At 41.2% G+C, this 8,905-nt stretch overlaps 1 pseudogene; it reads right to left on the bottom strand.

Annotated features, from left to right (window-relative positions):
• Positions 1–1,824: 1,824 nt before the first annotated feature.
• Positions 1,825–2,690, bottom strand: LOC138040313 (52 kDa repressor of the inhibitor of the protein kinase-like; annotated as a pseudogene).
• Positions 2,691–8,905: the final 6,215 nt, after the last annotated feature.

Genomic DNA, 8,905 nt, shown 5'->3' with positions numbered 1-8,905 from the left:
ACATTTTTGAGTTGTAGTTTGAGTTTGAGTGATTGCAACGAACGCAATATGCCACCATCATCCGAGCAGCGTGCTGGAAGATTTGAATCGGTATGTGACAAAACACAGGATAGTATTACATTTTGTGAGTAGAGTTTATGAGAAAAGCTTGTGAGAAAAGTTTGTAAGTAAAGTATGTCAGTAAAGTTTGTCATGCAGATTGTTTTACACCAACACAGCGGTGTTGTGACGTTATAACTTTGATTTGTTAATAACCGTACGATATTGTTCATACAGTCTTCGCTGGTTGATTTTTTTTGTCGCAGCGACTAAAACTATAAGATTTTGGTCCTGTCGAAACACGTGGACTAATTGCTGCACCTGATGATTCAACAGTCATTGCACCTAACATATGACCCGTTTTGATATTTTTTGACCCATCATCGATATAAGTATCAAAGTATGATACCGTTTCTCTTATAAGTAGTCAAGTTTATTGTATCGCATTAATCTAGCAAAACTAATTGTAAAGCACGCTAAAATAAATGTTAGTGTTATTTGAATTGTCAATAAAGTGACGTGCCCGAATGACATTCTTATCACACTGGTTCGTTATATCACACCACAGGACTGTATTATAAACTCAACGCTAGATAAGTATTACTGGACGCTCAAAACTCAACTCGCTCAAAAAGAAAACATAACGTGTTCTTACGACGTTTTGCAAGAGCGGAAGGCACATCCCCGCCCCCAGACTGGGTACTATGTCGAGACGATTACAGAAATAAATCTAAACTTCCGCCTCTTCTAATAAACAAAGTTTTGTTATTGGTCTTTTGAATTCTCCACTTCGAATTCGGACAGTAACTGCACGGACTCTTCCATCTCGTCCAGGATGATTAGACACGACCCTGCCCAACGGCCAAATACCACGTTGCTGATTCGATTCAGATAAAAGTACAACGTCTCTCACTTTCAGATTCTGTCTTTTTTCGTTCCACTTCTTTTTCTCCGTCAGGCTAGTAAGATACTTTTTGGTGAAACGTCTCCAGAAGAAATTTGGGCTTGGGGCTGTCGCCACAGCTTTGTGGAGTTAGCCTCTCTATCAGTAACAACGGCATCTTCATAACTCGGGTTTGCACGCAGAAACAATAAGTGGTTCGGAGTGAATGCTCCAATATCTCCTGCATCAGAAGATCCCGGGGTGATTGGTCGACTGTTGAGAATTCCCTCTGTTTCAACCAGAGATGTCCTCAGTGCTTCTTTAGGGACGACTCTATCTTTCAGCACCGCTTTCAGCGTTTTCTTCGTACACTGCGCAAGTCTTTCCCAAAGTCTCTTTTGGTGCACAAAAGTTCTGTATTCTCTGCGCATTTAGTTGCTTGAGACAACAAAGTTTGTACCATATCATGGAACATTCCTCAGGGGCGGATACAGGATTTTAAAAAGGGGGTGGATAAGGAACGGAATATTAGATATTCTAGGGGGGCGAGGGGCAGCAGAAATCCCCCTCAAAAAATCATGCAAGCTGTCAACCTGAATGGGGAAAATAAAAATAAAAAATCATGCAAAGCCATGGCATACGAAAAAATCTAGCACAAATGATACCCCAGAAAAAAGTCGCGCAAGACGAAAAAGCTGAATCCAACCCACCCCCTTAAAATACCTGATGGTCCGTCCATAAAGAGGCAGCATTGGTGTATTTACTGTTACTGTAATTACATGGCCGGAACCGCGAAATATTGAACTCAATTTGAACGACGAAACAACTTCACTATTAGTGTGTCTTGTTAGAAGATGTTTCCTCCAATTCAGTAAACTAAGAATACCATACTTACAACCTGATTATTGGCTGAGGAGGGAAGCTGACAACATTCGTCTTGAATGCATTGCCATGTAATTGTCGCACACCTGATCGCGATGGATGCGAACACTGTGGCAATGCTCCTAAGCCACGTATGTACCCTTCTTACACAGGAGAATGATCGCTCCGCTTCCGTGCTGCCTATTGGCAGTACAGCTAGTATCTTGAGAAGCTCCCTGACATTAGGGAAAAACAAGTTATAAGCATGTTTTGACAAAAGGCATCTGACAGATACATTGTCTAACGCCTGCTGCTCACAATAACTTTTCCAACGAAAGAGAGCACTTTCAGAGATCGGTAGCAAGTGTTCCCACTTCCCTTGCAGTACCTTCGCAAGTTCTGCTGTTCTTTCACATGACTTGGTAACGATTACTGTAGGAATGGGAGCACAAAGCTCATAGTGTGCCTGCTTTTCCTTGTTGAATCGGCATTCCAGTTCTGAACAAATGACGTCCAGGAAAGGTTTTGCCACCGCCTGCTTCAAGTAAACTGCGACTGACTCTGCCGGGGTGTTATTCCGGTTCCGCTGTATACTACACACACGTGGACGTTCTTCGGTAGATTGTGCCAGCTCAGAAAGATCCAATACTTTCTGGTGAATGTGCAAAAACCACAAATCGATTTCATTGCGAATTTCACTGTAGAAGCTTGTGACGTCTTTGACCGTCTGAAAACCAAAATATATGTCTACAAGGTGACCTTTTAGGGACGAGACTAATGGTAGCACTGGCTCCAACATTTCTATTGCACAGACGAAGTTGAAGATATGCCCAAAGCTCCTCATAGTATGCCGCAGTCCATTTGCAAGTGTTTTAGTTTTTGGCGTCCCAGCTCCATTCTTCGTCATTCGGGTAAAACCGGTCGTCATCTGTTGGCTCACAGATTTCATCCAAGGTGAGGACTATGTACTCGTACAGATCGAAGATGGTTTCAAATGTTGAGTGTCGGTCGACCCATCTCGTTTTGCATACGTTTTTCAACTTTCGTTTCTTGCTCTCTGGAGAATGTGCATCAATGACGATATTCATAAAGCTTTGTCGTTTCGGAAAATTGTCAAAGAAACTGTAGAGTTCACGACAGCAATCCATCATATTTTGCACTAATTTTATCTAACACGCATGACAGATAACGAGATTTTGAGAATAGAGACAGCAACCTTGGTACTCTGCGTCTGGCGCATACTTAGCAATTTCCGCTTGTACTCCATTCTTGTTAGAACTCATCGACGCTGTCGTGTCGTACGTCTGACCACGAAAATTAGCAATATCTACCTTCCGCCTTTGTAAGCTATCCCGTATTGTTGTGGCTATTATAACTGATCCATTGGTTCTAGGCAGGCCACACAGGTCGCGCTGTATAGGATTGGACAGGTCTGCAAAGTCAAGCAGGCGAAGACATACCGACAGTACTTCACGTCCTCCAGATGTGGTTTCGTCGGCAAGCAATGCAAAGTGGGGGGTGTTTTCAAGACATTGTCGGAAATAGTCACGAATCAAGTCAGCCATAACTGTAATTATTTAATTTTGTACGGTTTTGCTTGTGTAGCGCGCACTTAATGGTCCCGTTACCAGATGCTTTTTTTAATTGAGGGTTGCTTTCTGCGAGAACACGTAAGATAGTGATGAAATTCCCTTCATTTTCCGTGAGGTGTTTCAGCGGACTCTATACGATCATCCCTGTGTCCACGAAAAGCAATTTGCTGCTTTGCACACAACACAACAGCATCTACAATATGAGGCAATATTGTTTTATTAGACTGGATATTCTGCATTCTCACCGAGTCGATCTCTGCGTCAATGCATTTTTCCATATCTGTCACTTGAGCTCGTATAGAATATGCGCGGTCAAAAGCTTTCTTGTGGTACTCTGTGGTTTCGTGGCCATCCAACTTCTCTTTGGACATCTGGAAATAGAGTTTTTACAAATGCTCCTAGTGACTCTTTTTCTTTCTCTCTTAAGAAAAGCAAACACGTCATACACCATGCTTCGGTGTGGTCTGGATCAGTACTGTAAGCTAAGTTAAACCATTTTCGTTGATCCAGTCATTTAACTTGAAATTTGATTTCCCCGATCTGATTTCCTGATTTCCATCGTTGAGTGTCAAGATCGGAGGATGCATGGGTCGGTCGCTAACAGTTATTGAGAAACTGCACTTTATCCGTGTAATTTAACGTGTTTGCCGATATCTGAACAATGCGACTTTTGTCATACAGCCCAACAATTGAGGCGGAATCATTCGGAACGAGGTATTCATGACCACAAGTATTATCGTAAGTGTCTAACATCAAACGTTAACTGCGCACTTCTATCCGAAAATAAATACATTTATTATTATTATTATTATTATTATTATTGATATGCATCCCGACGAGATACGAATGTAACTTTTCCTTTTCCACACATGACATTCCAGGGCTATCAATATGAAAATATCACATACAAATAAATATTTTCAATTCATGCTACTTACGTGAAATAGTCGGAGATTTAGCGGGAGGCTCTAGATTTTCTGTAGCTTCATTGAATTCGGCTTCAGCGCATTCACCAACAGAACTGGCACCAGTATTGTCGCTAAAATGATATAAGAATCCGCTCTATGAATTGATACTTTTAGCTATTCGGTAGAGTACATTGAGTAATAAAATATCATTGACAGCTTATTAAATGTAACTTTTGCTTACCGTTTTTTTGAGAGGAACGTGTCAAGGGAGCTCTGCCTTTTCATCGTGTTTGCGATTGCTATACAAAATGGCGGCTCAAAAATTCTTTAATGCGTGTGAACTGAGCCAATCAGGATCTCGGCCTGTTTTGTCTAGTGCAGTCGACTGGCTTCTGTCGACTGCACTAGGTGACTGCACTAGGTGACTGCACTAGGTAAAACAGGACGAGATCCTTATTGGCTCAGTGCACACTGTTTGACGGATGGAGCAGAAAAACCAATGTGAATCAAAGTTTTGAAAACGCGCATTGCGCAACAAAGACTTCGGCTGTAAGAATCAAAACGAGGTTTTACAGGGATAAACGAGTTTATTTGTGACTTTTCTTGCTATATATTATTTCATTGGACTTTTAACAAAGAGATGGAAACATATTTGTTTTCTATTGCACTTTTAATAGCATTTTTTAATTTTTACTTTAAAAAGGGGGTGGGGGAGGTGGAAATCCACTCAATCCACAGATCATAATGAAATGATCTGTTGAAAGAATATTCACCAACTCAAGATGGCAAGCTCTTGTACTCATGCAAACAAACAAGCAGCCATAATCTTTGACCTCGTTACGCTTCTCCTTAACAAGCATTGTCAACTCCAGTGTTCCTGAACACCATCCCTACTTCAAGTCTACATTCAGGTAGGTTTCCCATTTTCTGTTCGAGGGGCTTCACTGTCTGGCGGTAACTACAGAGACCTTACGCAACGACAACGGGTGGGTTTGACGACGGCGTTCGCGACCGAAAGGAACTGGGACGACAACCTCCTTCTGTCGACTGTCAAGTTACGTTACGCAAGGCCAGTTTCTGGGCCTGGGGAAAATCAAAGAGTTCTGTAAAACGGACACAAGAGGATCCACGCGATAAAATTTCAGTCAATTGTGGCCCCAAATGGTTTGATAGCTAATCTATTTGGCCCAATCGAGGGAAGACGACAAGACAGCGGCATGCTGGCAGAGTCCGGTTTACTTGCCGACTTGCAACGTCACTTGTTGTCTCCTCTTGGACAACCCTTGTGTGTTATGGGGATCCGGCCTACCCCCTTAACATACACCTCCAAGGACCATTCAAAGGAGCCAGGATCACGCCTATACAGAATGAATACAACACTGCAGTGAGTCGTGTTAGAGCATCAGTGGAGTGGGTGTTTGGGGACATTATAAACTACTTCGCCTTTTTGGATAGAAGAACCTGAAAATTCGCTTGAGCGCAGTTGGCAAAATGTACATGGTGTGTACCTTGCTGACAAATGCCCGTACCCACCACCACTGGAAGTGTATTTTCAGTAAAATTGTCTAAACATAAAAAAACTTATAACTGAACCATGTTGCTTTTAGGTAGTACAACTTACAAGTAACAATAAAGAAACTGAATGTGTTCTCGTTGTGTGCACGCCATTTGAACGTTATGCTAGTATCTTATTTTACGCACCAGAAGTGTACAGAATGTTTTTGTCTTGTTGTTTACAAAGTTTAACTCATTTTGCGATATAAGCATGAAACTAAGTACAAACAGACTTCAGTCTTTCCGCTATTAACCCAGGCGATGAACTACTTGAATTTCTTGTTTATGTCGTTTTCCAATATGGCGTCCAAAGTCTATCTGACTTAAATGCACCCTGTCACTACTTAGACCGGTTCATTTTGTGATACAAACATGAAAATGAACAAAAATAAACATGAAACCTCTTGCAATTAATTCAATCGAGCTACTTTTGTTTTCTTTTTTAGACTATTGGCATATTTTTGGATAATATCATTTTTCAATATAACCGCCAAAGTCTACAAGACTTAAATACATCTTTTCACCACATACTGTTTTAGGTTATAGACTGGTGTAAATACCAGTCTGCAATCTGTTGCTTGGCTTTTCTTGTGCTAAAATATTTAGAAACATTATAACCAGTAGTTCACTCCCTTCAAAATAGCTCTTTCTCTGACGAATACACTAATTACATTTGACATTATAAACTGTTTTGTTCTGACTATGGAGGCTACCTTAGTTTCTGACACATGCAGCTACAAAGTGCTGTACACGTTAGACCACATCGGTAACATTTACACCTGCGGCTACAACCTTTCTTACACCCACACTTTGTTAACCCCTGGCAGCTTGTTGCTATTGAAGGAAGGTCGGTCCAGTTTACTTGCCACACATCACCTCGTCTGCCTATCCTGGGGGTCCATTGTCTGACCTCATATCATTCTGGCCTGGTAGGCAGATCGCTTTGCATGTTCCTTCAGGGAGGCTTGAGTAGGTGGTATTGATAAGTAGGATCTCTGTTTTCGAGCAAAAAGGTCAAGTCTTGCCTCGTTGACTGTCGGCGCTGCACTCGATCTCTCGTAAATTGTTACCACAAACTTTTCCAAGATGGGAAGGTCAGTATCATCGAATGTCAAAGGGCTTTGACTGAGTTTGGCGAAAGTGCTTGAGACGTCTTCAAAAACATCCCATGTTTGCCAAACTGTTTTCTTTCCCTTGTCCCGAAACGCAGAGACAAAGTCAGAATCGATGAAAGCATGGAAGAATGGCATTCCACTTGATCTTGAAAGTACCGACGTTTTCGACAAGCTGATGAACTGGAATCCAGCGTGTGTTTTTTCCCTGGCCTGGACCTTTGTTCCAGTAGATTTGCTTTGGTCTGTTTACCTTACGTTTCGTCAAAATTAATTGCCCTTTGAAAAATCTAGTTTTAGTACTTGGACATCCAGGCCCATTAAATGTGTTAATTTGCTTGCTTTCTTTGTGGCAAATAGTGACTGAAGTTGGGTAGCCTGTTTCGTTTTGTCCATATACAATGTTATAACTTTCAGTTTTGGACAAACATGTTGGATCAATTGTGACAATAAAAATAATGATAATGATGATAGTGATAAACCTTTATTTACCCTTGGTGATCAACAGTAAAACTACCAAAATGGCATAAAGCCGCCCAACAGATCTCTATTTCATGAGTTCATTTCAGCTACATAAAGAACAAACTTTGCTAAAACGGTTTTCCACCTTTCTCTAATTAATCATGTATTTGCCTAATATATTTCTGATCAGTTGATATTCATTTCACTTCAGTGGTATTTCATCGTACCCTCCAGTTATTATTATTCAGTCGCTAAAGACTAAAGACAAACATCATTTCAATTGGACCACCTCTTGTAATTGTAACAGTTGAGATTTTAAATTTACCACGGAAGCAAAATAAGTCAAAGGTGTAGCATATGTCATGACCACAGCGCTTTCGACCGTAAGGCAAACGTTATGTAAATCACCATATTTGCCCCCTGGCAAATATGAATTTGTATATGCTGCAAATGTGCAAATTTAGGATAGTAAAATTTATAGCACTTTATTATTTTGGCGCGTACAGTAAATACAAGTAAATTAGAAGCAAATGTACTTTTTCGGTATCCCTGAAGAATATGAGCAAACATTGCTGCAAACTATTGATTTTGCAACATTTTTTGTCTGCATTTACAGTCAAGTCAAACTGCTATCTTTGTAAAGAAAGCAAATTTGAGCAAATTTGTAGAAATATTAAAGATTTGCACATGTGGCAAATATTAAGAAAATTTGCATCAAACCATTACATTTACTTTACGTTTGTCCATAAATTCCTCAAAAACAATAATACAAATTTGCCCGCACTTTACCCGTCAGTGCAAATTTAATACAAATTTACAGCCCCAAATTTACCACACATTTTCTCAACTCGCAAACATTCGTAAATCCGTTTTTTCGTCCAGTGTTAGCTGTGCAAGCTCATGACGTGAGTCAATGATATTGGGATGTCGTGCACTGTATGGTATGGCCTGGGCTTTCTGTAGCCTTCCATCTACAACCAAATATCCATCTTCCAATCTCGGATCAAAGGACTTGATTCTGCTCCGTTTATGGATCTCTCGACCCTTCTCTAAGAGCTGTACGTATACCTCCTCACCAAACGATTTAGCTTGTGCCCTGTTCACTAGGTAATTCTGAGCAGATCTCAGCTCCGGTACTGTAAGCGTCCTGTCAGACGCTCTTCCTTCTTTGAGCTGAGCTGGGTGTAGTCCCCTGGTGATGTTATCAGCAGGGTTGTACTCTGTCGGAACACATCTCCAGTAAACCGTGCCCGCCCCCAGGGTGGACTCCAGCTCACTCATAATTGTGTGAATCTCAGACACTTGGTTGCCCACGAACGCTTTGTAATTGGAACTGGTCTGCCCTATCAAATTTAGAACTGTAGTAGAATCACTCCAAAAGGTTATCTTCTCTATCTTCATCGTCAACTCCGTTGCTGGAGTCTTAGCTAGGCGTGCTGCTAAGAGCGCTCCCATAAGTTCGAGCCTGCAGATCAACTGAGTCTTCAGGGGTGG

The sequence above is a fragment of the Montipora capricornis genome, chromosome 3, assembly GCF_036669925.1.
Source record: "Montipora capricornis isolate CH-2021 chromosome 3, ASM3666992v2, whole genome shotgun sequence".
Classification (NCBI taxonomy): Eukaryota; Metazoa; Cnidaria; class Anthozoa; order Scleractinia; family Acroporidae; genus Montipora; species Montipora capricornis.
Note: the sequence above shows the minus strand (reverse complement) of the source record. Positions and strands in the feature narration are given on the sequence as shown.